Source organism: Rhinopithecus bieti, unplaced genomic scaffold (assembly GCF_001698545.2).
Source record: "Rhinopithecus bieti isolate Rb0 unplaced genomic scaffold, ASM169854v2 scaffold_3854, whole genome shotgun sequence".
Classification (NCBI taxonomy): Eukaryota; Metazoa; Chordata; class Mammalia; order Primates; family Cercopithecidae; genus Rhinopithecus; species Rhinopithecus bieti.
In genome coordinates this window covers 1,311,464-1,331,823 of record NW_016804356.1, presented here as the reverse complement: position 1 = coordinate 1,331,823, position 20,360 = coordinate 1,311,464, and positions in this window count along the sequence as shown.

Below are 20,360 nucleotides of genomic sequence, written 5' to 3'. Positions count from 1 at the left end.
TATACCCAAGGTGTAATAAGTGCTGAAGCCCGGATGTCAACCAGCCAACCTGACTCCAGAGGCCACACCTTAACCACCACTGTACTGCCCTTCAAGATGGTCCATTCAGGAAGCCAGCTTGGCATCTTCTGTTTCTTGTCTAGCTGGAGTCATATTCAAGACTTACCCTACCAATCCCACAGATCTACTCTGAATAGGTAACTTCAACAGCTCAGAAAAATAACTCCTAAGACTGAAGAATGCATGGTGGGACCGTGGATGGCTGCTGGTGATGAACTGAGCAAGGGAGGACGAAATGGAGCCAACTAGTGAACTCCCAGCAGGGCACTGGCAGTGGTGACACATATATATGCACCTTTTAGCTACTGAGGTGGTTTTGATACTTTGATGTTTGTGGTGTTAAGGAGATTCCAGCATAGACCCTCGACACTGGGTGCAGCTACTGCTCGGCAAATGGGGAAGCCTATTAGGAGCATGAGCCTGAAACATCTCCTGTAAATATCATGGTGAAGGAATGCAGTTCACAGGGAAGGAAGTTGAGGCCGTTGACCTCTAAAGCCTTTCATTTTGGAAGCCTTGATAATTCTGTGATTCCAGAGAGATATTGCTACTCTTTCTGCAATTTCTATCTTTTAACATTGGCAGCTCAGACAGGTTCTTGGATGCTTGGAGTGAAGCTACTTATTAAAAAATAATTAACAGTGAGATCATCATGGGCAACGCTGAGTTTTAACAAAAGAACTCATGGAATTTTTGGGTTTTTAAAATTGCTATATATAAGCCTGAAGACTAAAATTAGCAATAATGATTAGGAAATAAAGCACTGTGATTAATGTCCACATTGACCACAATTGGGTAGCTGCCTGCTGTTTTGAATCCTAATTTCTTCAGACCTTTTTGTACTAAATACTTTTTAGGTGATAAATCAACAACTGCTACACAAATTAAACGACTACATTTTATTTTTGAAGCACAGGAGAAGAGTCTTCTTTATGTGCTTTTACTATCATTGGCATTTAACATATATACATATTTTTATGAACTCCATTTGTAGATATTCCATTTAATAAATGAGAAAGGTATTCTCCACAAATCCTTAGGATGTGTACTCAAGTATTAATAGGGGTGGTTTTATTTTCTACACATAAGACACACACGTGTGTGCATACGTGTCCATACACATCCATATAAATACACTTCTTATGTTTTTTTCTTATGGTATGACTTTTTTTTTTTTTTTGAGACAGAGTCTCGCTGTGTCGCCCAGACTGGAGTGCAGTGGTGCGATCTCAGCTCACTGCAAGCTCCGCCTCCCAGGTTCATGCCATTCTCCTGTCTCAGCCTCCCGAGGTAGCTGGGACTACAGGTGCCCACTGCCATGCCCGGCTAATTTTTTGTATTTTTAGTAGAGACAGGGTTTCATCGTGTGAGTCAGGATGGTCTCAATCTCCTGACCTCGTGAGCTGCCCGCCTCGGCCTCCCAAAGTGCTGGGATTACAGGTGCGAACCACCGCACCCGGCCTTATGGTATGACTTTTTAAGTTAAAAGATGTATGAAAATGTAGCATGAAGTAATAAAAAGAAAGACATACAGAATGTTAAATATTTATATGTAGCATACCTACTATGTGCAAAAACTACCACAGCCACTGGGGACAAAGATGAATGAGACATGGGTCTGGCCAGGTATACAGATAAATATATCATTAATATGTAGTAAGGGCATCATAAGGTGTACCACATTTAAGCAGAAATAAATCATTTAAAAGGAATCTGTAAGGTAGGCATCCTGATTTCACACCAGACTCTTAACAACAAAAGATAATGTTGGAACTTTAAGAAGACTAATGAGGAATTCATCTGTGAGGAATGAACACATACTTCAGAATAAAACTAGCTGCTATTTATTGAATGTCTACGTTATATTCATTTTCTCTAATTCTCACAATGTTGTAAGCTTGTTTTACAGATGAAACATCTAAGTTTCAGAGAGGGTCAGTAAGCTACATAATGTCACAGTGGGATAGTGGCAGAGCTAGAATTCAATCCTAGGGCTGGCCACAATTCCACACTACTAAAACAGGAACAAGCTTGTCTGGCTTTGGCTCTGCTGGTCATCTTTTCTTTAGCCAGGACCACTCTCTTCCCAGGCTGTCGGTCCTGAGATTGGCTGCTTTCTCCTTTTTGTGCTCTTAGCTGTCTTAGATTATCTCACTCTTGACTGTTGAGATTGTGCTGGGTACAGCCTCTGTCAGTGGCTTCAAGGTTTTGCTTCCCCCCAATATGTTCAGCAAAATGTTGGCTTCCTGCTTTCCTTGTTAACCCCTGGGGTGGCTCTTGTGAGTTTGGTTGACCCTGCAGCCTTCTGTCTATTGTAAGCATTCAGAATTCTCTGCTTGATCAGTGGTGTGGGGTGTGCTGGGGCAAAGAGAAGGGATTTTTCTATTCCCTTTGGCAGGAAGAATTGCTTCTTTGTCAGGGTTGGAGTTGCAAACAGATGCCCCTTTGTAAGGTGTCATGATACTTCCTGGGTAACACCGTTAAATGTTTCCCAGGGAGCAGAACTCTAGGGTCGTTGTTGAATTACTATTTAACTTCCAAGGGTATGTGAGCCTTCAACTGTTGTTCAACTACACTATTGAACTCAGCACGTGGTATAAGTAAGATTCTCATGAACAGAGTCTTTGATAAAAGGAGTCATGGGCTGAATCTTTGACAGAACATGTCTGTTTTGTTAAACATTGTGTATTCAAAGTCCAACATAATGAACACATGGCACATAGTAGGTGTTCAATAAAAGTTTACTGAATGAATGAACTTGGAAAAGAAGCTGGCTGTGTGTGGTTAACTCAGCACTTATCTCTTTTTTTCTCTGAATGAAGGAACATAACTATGTTGACTGCACAGGTTAAAAGATAATTCAGTGATTCAGGTTATAAGAGGTAATGAATATATAGAGAAAGTGATGAAGATGTAAGTTATCGGAAGACAGTTTTTGGGGTATGGGTAGTACTGTCTGGACTAAACTCTACCTATTCTTAGAGTGACTAATAATCACAAATAAAGTGTCTACTTTTCTCTCTCTCTCGCTCACACACACACACACACACACACACACACACACACATCCTTTCTGCTCTTCCAGGAATATATCTGGATATGCATACAAAGGTGCTGCAGATTTTCTAGGGGAGGCAACATGAGAAGGACTGGAGCAATTGTATTCTGAGTTCCCTAACAAAAGTTCATTGCATAACTACTGAATGCTTTTTTCACCTAGAATTTCAGGACAATTTATCTTTCTAGAAAAAAATAGGTTTAGAAAAGGCTTTGAAAGGTCAAATCGTTGGATTTGTTTTAAATTTTGTTTTAAAGCATGGGGAACATATAATTAAGGAGTATTTATTATATGAAAGAAAGAGATATTCTTTTGTCTTATTTGGTTTGTTTCAGTGAAGAAATTGGCTTACTTCTGTTAGCATATTTCCATTTAGATTTACTTTCAGAGAGGGAGCATCTCTTCTTGGAACTTCAGCTTGATTTAATCTTTGAAGATGGAAGAAAAAAGTAAAATGTGATGAAGAATAATAGTAAGGGATCCCGGAAGCACAGAAGCTACCAAATTTGTTTAAAGAGAAATAGAAAATCTGAGCAGACCTACAACAAGTAAAGAGATTGAGTCAATAATCAAAAACCTCCAAGCAAAGAAAAGTCCCTGACCAGATGGCTTCACTGATGAATTCTACCAAACACACTTAAAGAAGAGTTAATACCAATCCTTCTCAAACTTTTCCGAAAAATGAAGGAATACCTTCCAACTCATTCTATGAGGTCAACATTATCTTGATATCAGAGCCAGATAAAGACATCACAAAAAAGGAAAACTATAGACCAATATGCCATATGCATAAAGATGTAAAAATTCTCAACAAAATGCTTGCAAAATGAATCCAGCAGCATATCAGAGGGATTATGTATATATAACATGACCAAGTGGTTTTCTGATATATATTCTCATCTTATATATATGATATATATATATCATATACATATATCATGACCAAGTGGTTTCTTTTGTTGTACCATTCTTGCATTTCATTTGTCCCTGAAATGCAAGGGTGGTTCAACAAAACAAAACCAATCAATGCAATATATCACATTAGTAGAATGAAGAGAGGAAAAAACATGGTCATCTTAATTGGTGCAGAAAAAAGTATTCGAACAAATCTAATACCATTTCATGATAGTATCACTCAATAGAGTAGATACAGAAGGGAACTTCCTCAAACACATAAAGGGCATTTATGAAAAAGCTAGTGTTAACATCATATACAGTGGTGAAAAAACTAAAGCTTTCCCCCTAAGGTCAGGAAAAAGACAAGGATGCACACATTCATTACCTCTATTCAACACTGTATTGTAAATTCTAGCAAGATCAATTAGGCAAGTAAAGAAATAAAGGACATTCAGACTAAAAAGGAAGAGGCAAGAATATTTGCTGATGAAATGATCTTATCTATAGAAAATCCTAAAGAATCCACAGAAAACAAAACAAAAAAGACGATTGGAGCTAATAAACAAATTTGGTAAAGTTGTAGGATACAAGACCAACATACAAAAACAATTATATTTCAGTACAAGAGCAATAATCAATCAAATATCAAATTAAGAAAACCACACTAGTGTAGCATATCCATATAATGGAATACCATTCAGGCATTTTAAAAGGAAAAAATTACTGACACATATCCACTGGGTGGATGGCCCTTGAAAACATGATGTTAAGTAAAAGAGTCCAGACACAAAGGTCTGTATTGTATAATTCAATTTATATGACATATCTAGAATTTGTAAATTCTTAGAGACAGAAATCAGATTAGTGTTTGTCAGGGGCTAGGGGAAGGAGGGAAATGTGAAGAGACTATTTAATGGATACTGGGTTTCCTTTGGAGGTGACAAAAATGTTTTAAAACTTTAAGGTAGTGATGATTGCACACCATTGTGAATGTACTAAATGCTACTAAATTATACACTTTAAAATGGTTAATTTTATGTTATATGAATTTAGCCTTGATAAAAATAAAAACAAGAGAAGAAGGAAATTCTGTGTTACATTTGTTATGCATGAATTAGAATGAATGCAAATGAAAATGCCAAGGTTTATCTTTGAAAATTGACTAATATTAAAAAGTAAATCAAACACTTAAAAAAAAAGAAAAGTAAGGGATTATCTGTGGATAAGGTAGGGGTGGTAAAGCTGTGTTGATAAAAACAAAAATCTTTTCTACAGGACCAGTGAGTCAATCAAAAAACCATTATTTGCTTTTACTATGGTCACAGCATGACACTATATAGTTTGAGCAAGTGAAAGGCCATAAAATCTACTGTCATCTCCTCTGCCTGTCATGGAGGCAGGCAGAAGCCAATGCAATTGACCTAGAAAGAACATTCTGAGTGTGACTCAGGCAGGGAGGTGGGTTAATGGGGGTTAAAAGGAATAATAAATGGGAAAACCAAATTGAAATCCAGGGAACACGTCCAGTAGTAGTCAATCTAATGGAGGAAAAACAGAAGCATGAGGCAAAGCAATTAAACGGGGGTTACCGGATGAAATAGTTCCCATAAAAGAGGATGAGTTGGTGGCATATGGAAAAATAAAGATAAGGTAATTAAAGGCATTTATAGAGCACCTGTGGTCTTTGATGGCTAAACAAAATGCCACTAAAAGCACCCATTTAGCTTGAACAACAAATACACACGAAGTAGAAAATAATTTGGTGTTAAATTGTACTTAATTTTATCTGAACACAAGAGAAATCTATACATTAGTGTGGGGCAAAGATGGGTAAGAATAATTCATATGGCAAATTGGATTTATATTGTATCCTAAGAAATGGGTAGGAATTGGACAGAGATGGGATGAGTAGAGACATTTCTTGTAAGTAAGGAGCATAACAAGATGGACATAGGAAGGGGGATACATGAGACAGTAATGACTTTGTTTAGTGTAATAGTTCACGTTGTACAGAAAAAAAAATCGAGTTTGGATATGAATCTTGGGACCAGATCAACGAAGTTCTTAAATGCCTGTATGCAGAATTTGGACATTATCCTTCATGCTTTGAGCAAGGCTATCATATGACAAGAGCAGAAATTTTAGAAGATAAATTTAATGGTATTTATAATGAACTGAAAATTTAAGATATCATAATAGGGAGATGACTGTTTAGGAGGTTTTTATAGTAATGCAGGTAAGATTATCATGAGGCTAGTATGATTACACTGAAATTGAAAGAAAAGATTATATAAGCATAAAATTTAGCGGCAGATTAATTAAAAGGATGAGTAGAGTTGAAAAATTCATCATGATTCAAAGGTTTGTAAGATGAGAAACTAAAAGGAGAGTAGATAATTGTACATTTTAGAATAACGTAAAGAGCGTAATTAGGTTGTTTGTAGCTCAAAGCATAAATGCTTGAAGAGATGGAAACCCCATTTTCCATGATGTGCTTATTTCACATTGCATGCCTGAATCAAAATATCTCATGTACCCCATAAATACATACAACCACAATGTACCCACAAAATTTAAAAAATAAAAAAAAAATTCAAAGAAAGAAAAATAAGAGGAGAGCAGAAACACTACAAAAAATGGAATGATTGGGAAGAACTAGATCTGTGGCATGAACAATGAGTCCACTTGGACATTCTGAGTTTGAGAGCCCAGAAGCATATCATAATGATTTCCTCTAGGGAAGACATCCAGAACAGGAAGTAGAGAGAGAATCTGGGTCAGAAAATACAGATTTGAAAGTCATTGTTTGACCACCTCTAGTACTCTTTCGAAGGTTTCAAATGTTAAGGATACTTTGGAAAAATTAGTCAGCATATTGCATCACTATTTCATGGAAGGACTCTGCCTTTCCTCTTGCATTTGTGTATTTCTACAGAATGATGAAGACACAAAGACTTATGGGATGAGAGGAATGCCGTTATAGGGTACAACACAGCATGTACACTGCTGCTTCGAGGGAAGTACACCCCTCAGTGCTTCCCTTTCCTGTTCATGCTCAGCTTGGTGCTGTACGAAATATAAGCCAAGTCAAGTATAAACTCAAATGTAAACAGTCAAGTTGAATTTTCAGGAAAATTGGTGCATACACGCATCTGGGGTCCCTACTAGCCTCATTGTCTAAGCTGTGTGGGTACCTTTATGCGGAACATGGCCACTTCCTTTCTGAGACGTACATTAAATATAGTTGAGAAGGTTCATGTCTAATTTTTAAGCCACCTTAAACCACTGCTCAGTGAAATAAAAGAGGACACAAACAAATGGAAGAACATACCATGCTCATGGATAGGAAGAACATATCTGAAACATGGCCATAACTGCCCAAGGTTATTTATAGATTCACACTGCCATCCCCATCAACGCTACCAATGATTTTCTTCCAGAATTGGATAAAACTGCTTAAAGTTCATATGGACACCAAAAAAGAGCCGCATTGCCAAGACAATCCCTAAAGTCAAAAGGACAGAAGCTGGAGGCATTCATGGCTTACCTTGACTTCAAACTATACTACAAGGCTACAGTAACCAAAAACAGCAGGTACTGGTTACCCAAAACAGAGATATAGGACCCAATGGAACAGAAACAGAGTCCTCAGAAATAATACCACCCCGGACATCTACAGCCATGCTGATCTTTGACAACCTGAAGAAACAAGAAATGGGAAAGGATCCTATTTAATAAATGGGCTGCACATGTACCCTAGAACTTAAATAAATGGTGCTGGAAAATTGGCTAGCCATAAGTAGGAAAAGCCCGAAAACTGTCCTTTCCTTACTCATTATATGAAGATTAATTCAAGATGATAGAGATCTTAATGTTAGACCTAATACCCATAAAAACCCTAGAAGAAAACCTAGAAGTAGTACCATTCAAGGACATAGGCATGGGCAAGGACTTCCATGTCTAAAACACCAAAAGCAACGGCAACAAAAGCCAAAATTGACAAATTGGGACTCATTAAACTAAAGAGCTTCTGCACAGCAAGAAACGACATCAGAGTGAACAGGCAACACCTACCAGAATGGGAGAACAATTTTTCCAATCTACTCAATCCTGACAAAGGCTAATATCCAGAATCTACAAAGAACTTCAAACAAATTACAAAAAAAACAACAAACCCATCAAAAAGTGGCCAAAGGATATGAACACACATTTCTCAAAAAGAAGACATTCAATACCCAGCCAACAGACCCACATAAAAATGCTCATCATCACTCGCCATAAAGAGAAATGCCAATCAAAACACAATGAGATACCATCCACACGCAGTTAGAATGGCAATCATTAAAAAGTCAGGAAACAACAGGTGTTGGAGAGGATGTGGAGAAATAGGAACACCTTTTACTACTGTTGGTGGGATTATGTTCACCATTATGAAAACAGTATGGCAATCCTCCAAGTGATCTAGACAACTAGATGCACCATATGACCCAGCCATCCCACTAATGGGTCAATACCCCAAAGGATTATAATCATGCTGCTATAAAGAACATGCACACGTATGTTTATTGCAGCACTATCACAATAGCAAAGACTTGAATCAACCCAAATGTCCATCTGTGACAGCTGGATTAAGAAAATGTGGCACATATACACCCCTGGAATACTGGCCCCAGGGCCATAAAAAAGGATGAGTTTGTGTCCTTTGTAGGGACATGGATGCAGCTGGAAACCTTACCAGTTCTTAGCAACCTATCACAAGACTAGAAAACCAAACACGCATGTTCTCACTCATAGTGGGAACTGAACAATGACATCACTTTGGACTCCACGAAGGGAACACTACACACCTGGGCTATCATGGGAGGGGGGAGGGGGGGAGGATTGCATTGGAGTTATACCTGATATAAATGATGAATTGATGGGTGCTGACGAGTTGATGGGTGCAGCACACCAACATGGCACAGAGTATACATATGTAACAACCGCACGTATGCACATGTACGCCTAAACTTAAAAGTATAATAAAAAAAAAAAAGAAAAGAAAACCCCCCCAAAAAGGAGTCAGTTTTACCAGCCTATGTAGTTGTTAACTTACAATATGTGATTTCAACATTTCCATATGAGTGAAAAAAATTACTTCTATGAAAACTAAATTTGAAAGACTTGAAAGCAAAAAACAAACAAACAAACAAAAAAAACTGGCCTTCCAATGAGTATCCACTTCGGCCAGCATTGAAACTAATAATTATCATGATAAAAAATAATCATTTCTAACAATTCTCAATACCTCCTTAAAACTGTGAAAACTGAACTCTCATGGTTTTGTGTTCTTTTATCTTACTTCAGTTTTTAATTTTGGGTTGTATTTTGCTCCTCTTCTCTCTTTTCTGCACTGCTAATCCCACCCACGTTACAGACATTGACACTGTCTAAACATATGAAAGAGAAAGAGAGGTAAAGACAAGACAATTCAGAACAACTTCTTCAGTTCTCTCGTTCACTTGGCAAAAGAGCTACCCCATAAGTAACTTGCATGATAATAATCAGGAGTATTACTGCTCCCACAGACCAGTCTCCCTTTGGTGTCTGAGGTTTGCCAACCTATATAAATCATACTGCCAGTTTACCCACACCTTACACATTTGTAAACAGATACTGTTCAGTTTAAACCAACTTCATAAAAGGGAAGATTTTGGGAAGAATGTGTTAATTCTAGGAGAGATGGGTGTATGGGGAACTCTCCCATTTAGCATGATGACTATAGGAAAAGAGGTTACGGCATGTTTTGAATAATTTGGGATTTTTCCTTTTTTCTTTTCCTCTCCTTTTCTATTATCAGTGGTCTGGGTCAGCATCCTAAATTCGAGTTTTCTATGATCACTCCAATTCTTCACAGACTACTTTGGTTTCACATTTTTTCTTTTCTTCCCCCTACCACGTAACACAAGAAGGTGATATCAGATCCCAAGTCATGCCAGTGCACCTCTCTGGCCAGCAATGCCAATGGAGGGATGGTATAAACCACAGCTGTGATGGCTTTTGATCCAATCCCAATATGTATTATATGCCACTTATAACACAATCAACTTCAGCATACACACAAAGAGATTATATCCCCAAAATATTTGAATCATCAACAAAGAGTAAAAGAAGGCTCTGAATGTCTCATTATTAATGTAGGTAAACTCAAAGACAGATTTAATGTATACTAGTTTTATCTTTTCTTTGTAAAAGAATTTCATAGATGGTATGTGCACAAAACTTATCTTGCTTATATGAAGAATTATCTTCATAAAAATTAACCTAGTCAATTGTTACATGTTTTAAAAATTCTTATAAAGTAAGCTGCAGCTACAAGCAACTTTATAACTGGCAGGTTCTTTATATCCTTAAATATAACTATGGTCTTAGTTTTTTTGTTGAAATGATGCAGGATGAGTCCTCTGAAAGTGTAAAAAATATACACTTTTATACATTAATAGGATTCATTCACTTATAAATTTCTATTTATTGGATGCCTTATATTATTAGCATAATATATATTAGCCAATATTTTAAGTGCTGGGAATACAATAGGAGCACAAAATATGAAGCCCCTCTTCTTGCAAAGTATACACTCCTGAAGAGGGAGACAGATATCAACAACCACCACCACCACAACTCAACAAGTAAATATATAATACATGAGAAGAAAAATAAGGTAGGTTATAGGCTATATTTAGCCTTGCTCCTCTCCTGAGTATAGAGTGATGAAGTGCCATTTCAGATCAGGTCAGGACCTTTCCTAATAGGGTGGCATCTGAGCAGAGATTTGAATGGAGCTCTGAGGACAAGTTTGAGATGGTTTTTCTTCTGATAGGTTGTAGTCACACAGCACTAATCCAAGAAGGCAATCAGAAAATAAAATTATTTCAACTAATTAGTCCATTGAACATGGACAAAACAACTGGTTTTATAGTCCAACATTTTTACTTTTTATACTGGCTGGTTTTATGGCACACGAATACAAACTAAGATATAGCTTTAGGGTAACTATCTTCTAGGGCAAAATAAAATCCCTGACTGGAGCCCCTGATGGTGAAAATCTTTGGTGATTATCACCCTTTTTTATTCTAGAATTTGAGTAGCAAGTGATAAACCCAGGGAGTAGTTGGAAACTGTGATTGCTGTTAAGCTCTGTCTCTCCAAGTCTGCAGTGAGAGTAATCAGCCATCACACAACCAAAGGGATGATGGTGCTCACAGCTATCTGTCAACCAACAGAGATGGACTGAGTGATGTGAAACTTAGAAACAATCATTGTGCTATTTTATGGAGAACAGAACCTCTGGAGAAAGAGTCAAAATAGAAGGAATAGACGTGTGAAGGAAACTAGGAGTTCCAATGAAGGATGCCTGATAGATATGCTGAGAAGGCACTTGGCTACACAAGCCTAAAGTTTAGAGAAAGTCGAGGATGGAGATAGAAGTTGAATATTCATAAGAGCACAGATGGCACTTAAATCTATGATTACTATGGAGAAAGAGTAGACAGGAATGAGAAGGGGTCCCAGTACTGAGTCCTCGAGCACTTCAACATTTGCAGGACTGACAAGAGAAGGAGCCAGCAGAGAACACCAAGGCCAGTCCCATTACAGGGGAACCAGGAGACTGTAATGTCATGAAAGGCAAGCCAAGAAAAGACAGCGCTTCAAGAAGAATGGAATGCCCAACTGTGTCAAACGCCATTCCAAAATTAGCAGTAATTGTGTAATAAAAATAATAGCAGCTAACATGTGTTATACCTGTATTATCTGCAAAACATTGTTTTAAGAGTTTATACAGATTATCCCATTTAGTGCGTACAATACTCATATGGTAAATAATGTTCTAGTCACAATTTTACAGATGAGAAAACTGTGGAAGAAAATATTAATAACTTGCCCCTCGTCATGAAGTCTGACTACTAGATTTAGGAAGATGGATAATGTTGATGGTGTTCAACAGAGCTGTTTCAGTAGAGCAGTGAAGCACCTGGAGTGACTGAAGTGGTGTGAAGGGAAAATGGGAAGTGAGAAAGTAGAGATATCAGGTATAGACATGCACAACGTTACTATGCCTAGCACTTAGAATATTCCAAATAGATAGAGGTTATTAAAATAGTGCTGATAATTGTAATTATTATTTCTGATAACTGTCTTTCCTGCTGAACCATAAACACTTTAACAGTGTATTTTGTATTTCTTAATCTCTATATTTTAGCCCTTACCCAAATTTCTCAATTACTGATTACTAGGTTTAGGATTAGGAAGAGGTTAATGGAAGAGATTCATTTTGAGATGCTTTTATAGATAGGTAGGGTTTGAACATATAGAAAGGTCAAGTATAATGTCCCAAGGATATTCAGACCATTGTTGAACTCAATATATAAAATCTTATGAAATGTTAAGTCAATAATTTATCCCAAATGTTCATTTATGGGATGATAGCTTTGTCTAGATTGAAGATCCAAAGCTCAAAAGCCTACAGAGACCAGGCTACAATGGAAATGAGCACCATGAGTCAGTTTTAAGCTTTGAAATAAGAAGACTGGAGCATAATAAAGAAAATCCAGAAGTCAAGAATTTTCCTGTGAAATCTGCCTCATTTTTTAAAGTGCTGGCATCCAATGCAATGTTTTTAATAATACTATTCAGTGTAAAATGAACATGGCTATGGGATATACCTGGTCTGATGGCACTAGTTTATGACTTCCGGTCTGCACAATATCTACTCAGCTAATGCAGAGAGTTGATTCTGAGGGGGAAAAAATCAAACTTACAGTAAAACAAGTGAATTAGAGACTTTTTGACATAGCTTATTAAAATTTTAGATAGCAAGGCAGCCGATAGTTTAAAAATAAAAGCCATACGAGAAAAAAATATATTCCAAGGCCTTTCATGATAGTAGAAAAGAAAAAACATAGGTAACCTGTTATTATGAATACTTACAAAAGATCTGTTTGAAAAACTGTGTGCTCTAAGGAAAACTCCATTGCATGGGGGTGGCTATGAGGACTACTGTTAAGGTGAACGATGTGTTATACTGCTCACACTTCCCCAATTCTAAGGCAATAGTTGAGGTGACAGCCTTAGGCAGCATTCATAGAAGTAGGAGGATGCAAGATCAATTTTTTTCTAAGGGAAAAAAAGTATCTTCTATAGTCAGTAAATATTTTATAATTGCTTGGCACATCTCACAACATACTGCTTAGATCAAAAGAATGTTATCTACAGAGATGTTACTTGGAACACTACATTATACAAAACTATTGCCTGTAGCAGTGCTGACAAATAATATTCAAATCCATCGTTTAATCTTAAAATAATTTTTCTTAGCATCTCAAATTACAATGTGTCCCAGCTAACCTCAAAAGAAATGTTCTGTCATCCACTTTCACAAGTGACACCATTTCTCCTGGTGGGGTCTTTGGGATTTCACATCAAGGAAGTATGGAATTGAGGTGCTAACCATATGCAGGGGCCAGTTAATACTTCAATGATTTGGATGTCAACTTAATTATTTCTTTTGATCAACAATGGCAGCAGACTGCTTTGTTGTCTGGATCTGCAGAATGATACATCATTTACACATAGATAGACCAAAAGAAAAAAAAATTTGTGCATTGGTGCTTCATTACTTTATTTGTATGAGTATATGTTAGAAGGAAGCTGATTTGCCATACTATTGTCCATCTCTGTACCTCTGTCTATCTAAGTCTCCAATAATCACTAATATATAGTTTCTGGGTTAAATTAAGATACATAGAATTTCAATATACTAAAAAATGTACTATGAATAACAGTTATGAAGGAGTTATCCAGAACATTGGGCTTTCTTTCCTTAATGTGTTTCTGCTTGGACTGAAGAATCTTTACAGGTTTGTTACTGGATATTTAGAAAATAAATGATTTCTATAAGCTTCGACATTCAGATTAAGAATACAAGCTCATTACTAAAATGTGGATTAATTCACAAATCATAGGCAAACCAGGTATCAGACACCTAGTAGGGTACTGTGGAAATAGTCAAATTTGCAACACGACATTTCTTAGGCTGGATTTTATAAACAATGATCCATCATAGCTTACAATATGTAACTTTCTATATCTCAATGACCCATGATGGTTTACAATGTGTAACTTTCTATCTTTACTTCTTCTGGAGACAATGTATGTCCCGGAAGGGGAGATTACAGGCATACTTTATATTTAAGGTCCTGTGGCTACTTCTTACCTCTAATCATTTTTGAGCATATGTACAACTTACATCTTAATTAGAACTTCAAACTTGTGAAAATATTAACTAAGAATACTCCTTGCTCTCACCATAGGCAGACCAATGGAATTAAAAAATACAATCACAGAATGATAGGACAGAATTGTTAAACCAGGAAATTAAGGACCAGAAAAGTAATTTGCCCAAGTTTAGACAGCCAATCAATGGCAGAGTTGCAACTAGAATCCTAGATTGGCGCTCTTTTTGCTGTATTAATGGACTATTAACATTTAAAGCTTGATATTCAAGAAAGACTTGAAAACCATTAATAAGATTCTATTTAAATATTTTCTTATTTACCAAGAATATAGCCTAACCCCTCATTTTAAATGAAGACACAAAACACAATAGAATCATACAACTTAATAGATCCAGTGTTAATATCAAATTTATTGCTCCAAAAAGTAAAAGTGTCAGTTCCTATATCATTAATATTTTGCATGTTGGGTAAAATGTCCTATTCTGAGCTCTAACAACCAGATAATTCCTTTGAGTCACTGGAGTATATGTTCTCTCTTTTAGATCCCCCCTCCGCCTTAAGAAGTTTCAAACACAAATCTCACTGCATGGCACAGTGACACAGGAAACACGGCAGACTGCTGACAATCGAAAGCCAAAGGGCATTAAAGCTTGCTTTAAACGAGATCATTGAAAAATCAGTTTTAAGTTCATACAATGTCATATCATTAAACTGTGTTTTCACTTATGAAATATGACTGCCATGCCAATGCTATTTTGTTTTAGCAGTGCTATTGTATGGTGAAAATGTTTCAATATCATACAATAGCCTAAAGCACATTTTAGTTAAACTTTCTTGAAATATTTATGATATTATGGATCTCTCAGCTTAATTTTCAAATGGATTTACTAAAATTCATTGGGTTGCTCTATCCATGAGCCCACTTCAGTAGCAGATCTACAGGGCTAGAATTTTCAAATATACCACTTACTGGTCTTATTCTGTATCCAAAGAAGTATTATATAGGGTCCCGTGTGTGACAAATACTTGCCAAAGGTTGACAAAGGAAGCAGCTCTGCTGATTCTGACTTCCTGCTTTGTTCACTATAGCCACGACTACTGATGTATTCTGTAATTTGTTTCTATTATTGGCCCAGCAACTATGGGGAGAGACTTCAGAGAGGCGAGGCAAGCAAACCAGGAATGAATCAATGGTGGAGGTATCCAAAAGAAAAGAAAAGAAAAAAAAAGAGAGTGGAATCATGTCATTTGCAGCAACATGGATGATCATTATACTAACTGAAAGAAGCTAGGCCCAAAAAGACAAATATTGCATGTTTTCACTTATATTTGGAAGCTGAAACAGTTGATCATATAAGACAGAGGGTGGAATGATAACCAAATACTAGAAAGGGTATGTGGATGGAAGCGGGTATTAAGAAAGGTTGCTTGATGAGTACAAGCATACAGTTAGAAGGAATACATTCTAATGCTCAATAGCAGAGTAGGGTGACTACAGTTAACAACAACGTATCGTATATTTTAAAATAGCTAGAAAAGAGGACTTAAAACCTTCCCAGCACATACGAATGAGAAGTACTTGAGGGTGATGGATACTGAAAATACTCTGACTTGATCATGACATGTTCTATGCATGTAACAAAATATCACATGTGCCCCATAAACATGTACAAATATTATGTATCAGCAAAAAAATAGGTAGAGGCATCTGACTTCTCTGGGCCTTAGTATAATGGTGCTGGTGCTGTGGTCATCAGAACATTGGTGACAGAAGAATCCCCGTGATGTTTTAGTTTCCTAAAGAGTAGCAGAGTGATTTCGAGCCCTTCTATTTCACTTAAACACCATACATGTGCACCACAAAGTCGAAGTGAAAGCAACAGAAATCCGTCTTGATTCAGAATAGCAGTTGATGTCTGAGTTTGCTCCCCATACATATTCCTGCAGACATGGGTGAGAGCCAAAATATCTAACAAACCGGAATAGAATGGGCACTAACTAATCAGGGTAGCTGGGAGCAGCCATAGGGGCATACTACTGAGTACCTACCTTCTACTTTTTATTATTATTATACTTTAAGTTCTGTGATACATGTGCAGAACGTCTAGTTTTGTTACATAGGTATACACATGCCATGTTGGTTTGCTGCACCCATCGACCTGTCATCTACAGTAGGTATTTCTCCTAATGCTTTCCCTCCCATAGCCCCCTACCCACTGACAGGCCCCAGTGTGTGATGTTCCCCTCCCTGTGTCCGTGTGTTCTCATTGCTCAACTCTCACTTATGAATGAGAACATGTGGTGTTTGGTTTTCTGTTCTTGTGATAGTTTGCTAAGAATGATGGTTTCCAGCTTCATCCATGTCCCTGAAAAAGACATGAACTCATCCTTTTTTATGGCTGCATAGTATTCCATGGTGTATATGTGCCACATTTTCTTTATCCAGTCTATCATTGATGGGCATTTGGGTTGGTTCTAAGCCTTTGCTATTGTGAATAGTGCCACAATAAACATATGTGTGCACGTGTCTTTATAGTAGAATGATTTATAATCTTTTGGGTATATACCCAGTCATGGGACTGCTGGGTCAAATGGTATTTTTAGTTATAGATCCTTGAGGAATTGTCACTCTGTCTTCCACAATGGTTGAACTAATTTACATTCCTACCAACAGTGTAGAAGCATCTCAGTACCCACCTTCTTACAGAGCGTGTCTTCAGCTTGGTGAAGAGAGGGTCTTCTGAATTTCTAGGTGGGGGTAAACTTATCCCCTTTATTTCACCATTATCAGAAGGTGCTCTGCTCCTGCCCTGCCACGCTCTCCTGCCAGGTAGGAGAAGAACCAGTGATGGTTTAAGTTAATATTGCTTTGAGAGTCTTAATCTCCTCAGCTGCTGACAAAGTTGCTTTTACTCTACTCATTACTTAGTTCAGTTCAATTTCTTTTCTAATCTCTTTAGAAAAGGTGAGGTAGGTTTTTGTTGGGTTTGTCAAAGATCAGATGGTTGTAGATGTGTGGCATTACTTCTGAAGCCTCTCTTCTGTTCTATTGGTCTATATCTGTTTTGGTACCAGTACCATGTTGTTTTGGTTACTGTAGCCTTGTAGTATAGTTTGAAGTCAGGTAGCGTGATGCCTCCAGCTTTGTTCTTTTTGCTTAGGATTGTCTTGGCTATATGGACACTTTTGGTTCCATATGAAATTCAAAGTAGTTTTTTTCTAATTCTGTGAAGAAAGTCAGTGGTAGCTTGACAGCGATAGCATTGAATCTATAAATTACTTTGGTCAGTATGGCCGTTTTCACAATATTTATTCTTCCTATCCATGAGCATGAAATTTTTTCCATTTGTTTGTGTCCTCTCTTATTTCCTTGAGCTGTGGTTTGTAGTTCTCCTTAAAGAGGTCCTTCACAGCCCTTTTAAGTTGTATTCGTAGGCATTTTATTCTCTTTGTAGCAATTGTGAATTGGCTCATGATTTGGCTCTCTGTTTGTCTATTATTGGCGTATAGGAATGCTTGTGATTTTTGCACATTGATTTTGTATCCTGAGAGTTTCCTGAAGTTGCTTATCAGCTTAAGAAGATTTTGGGCTGAGATGATGGGGTTTTTAAAATATACAATCATGTCATCTGCAAACAGAGACAATTTGACTTCCTTTCTTTCTATTTGAATACCTTTTTTCTTTCTCTTGCCTGATTGCCCTGGCCAGAACTTCCAATACTATTCTGAATAGGAGTCGTGAGAGAGGGCATCCTTGTCTTGTGCCAGTTTTCAAAGGGGATGCTTGCAGCTTTTGCCCATTCAGTACGATATTGACTGTAGGTTTGTCATAAATAGCTCTTATTTTTTGAGATACATTCCATCAATACCTAGTTTATTGAGAGTTTTTAGCATAAAGGGGGTGCTGAATTTTATCCAAGGCCTTTTCTGAGTCTATTGAGATAATCCTGTGGTTTTTGTCATCGGTTCTGTTTATGTGATGGATTACATTTATCAATTTGCATATGTTGAACCAACTTGCATTCCATGGATGAAGCCAATTTGATCATGGTGGATAAGCTTTTTGATGTGCTGCTGGATTCAGTTTGCCAGTATTTTATACAGGATTTTTACATCGATGTTCATCAGGGACATTGGCCTGAAATTTTTTTTTTGTTGTGTCTCTGCCAGGTTTTGGTAACAGGTTGATGTTGGCCTCATAAAATGAGTTAGGGAGGATTCCCTCTTTTTCTGTTGATTGGAATAGTTTCACAAGGAATGGTACCAGCTCCTCTTTGCACCTCTGGTAGAATTCAGCTGTGAATCCATCTGGTCCTGGGCTTGTTTTGGTTGGTAGGCTATTAATCACTGCCTCAATTTCAGAACTTGTTATTGGTCTATTCATGGATTCGACTTTTTCCTGGTTTAGTCTTGAAAGGGTGTATATGTCTAGGAACTTATATATTTCTTCTAGATTTTCTAGTTTACTTGCATAGATATGTTTATAGTATTCTCTCTTTTCTTCTTTATTAGTCTGGCTAGCGGTCTATCAATTTTATTGATCTTTTCAAAAAAACCTGCTCCTGGATTCATTAACTTTTTGAAGGGTTTTTCATGTCTCTACCTCCTTCAGTTCTGGTCTGATCTTAGTTATTTCTTGCCTTCTGCTAGCTTTTGAATTTGTTTGCTCTTGCTTCTCTAGTTCTTTTAATTGCGATATTAGGGTGTTGATTTTAGATCTTTCCTGCTTTCTCCTGTGGGCATTTAGTGTTTATAACATTTCCCTCTAAACACTGCTTTAGCTGTGTCCCAGAGATTCTGGTATGTTGTGTATTTGTTCTCACTGGTTTCAAAGAACTTATTTATTTCTGCCTTAATTTTGTTATTTACCCAGTAGTCATTCAGGAGCAGGTTGTTCAGTTTCCATGTAGTTGTGTGGTTTTGAGTGAGTTTCTTAATCCTGAGTTCGAATTTGATTGCACTGTGATCTGAGAAACTGTTTGTTATGAGTTCCATTCTTTTGCATTTGCTGAGGAGCATTTTACTTGCAATTATGTGGTCAATTTTAGAATAATTACGATGCGGTGCTGAGAAGAATGTATATTCTGTTGATTTGGGGTGGAGAGTTCTGTAGACGTCTATTAGGTCCACTTGGTCCAGAGCTGCGTTCAAGTCCTGAATATCCTTATTAATTTTCTGTCTTGTTGATCTGTCTAATATTGACAGTGGGGCGGGGCACTAAAGTCTCCCACTATTATTGTGATTATTGTGTGGGAGTCTAAGTCTCTTTGTAGGTCTCTAAGAACTTGCCTTATGAATCTGGGTGCTCCTGTATTGGGTGCATATATATTTAGGATAGCTCTTCTTGTTGCATTGATCCCTTTACCATTACGTAAATACCCTTCTTTGTCTTTCTTGATCTTTGTTGGTTTAAAGTCTGTTTTATGAGAGACTAGGATTGCAACCCCTGGGTTTTTTTGTTGTTTGTTTGTTTTTGCTTTCCATTTGCTTGGTAAATATTCCTCCATTCCTTTATTTTGAGCCTATGTGTATCTTTGTATGTGAGATGGGTCTCCTGAATACAGCACACCGATGGGTCTTGACTTTTTATCCAAGTTGCCAGTCTGTGTCTTTTATTTGGGGCATTTAGCCCACTTACATTTAAGGTTAATATTGTTATGTGTGAATTTGATCCTGTCATTATGATGCTGGCTGGTTATTTTGCCTGTTAGTTCATGCAGTTTCTTCATAGTGTCAATGGTCTTTACAATATAGTGTGTTTTTGCAGTGGCTGGTACTGATTTTTCCTTTCCATATTTAGTGCTTCCTTCAGGAGCTCTTGTAAGGCAGACCTGGTGGTGACAAAATATCTCAGCATTTGCTTGTCTGTAAAGGATTTCATTTCTCCTACGTTTATGGAGCTTAGTTTGGCTGGATATGAAATTCTGGTTTGAAAATTCTTTTCTTTAAGAATGTTGAATATTGGCCCCCACTCTCTTCTGGCTTGGAGAGTTTCTGCAGAGAGATCTGCTGTTAGGCTGATGGGCTTCCCTTTGTGGGTAACCCGACCTTTCTCTCTGGCTGCCCTTAAG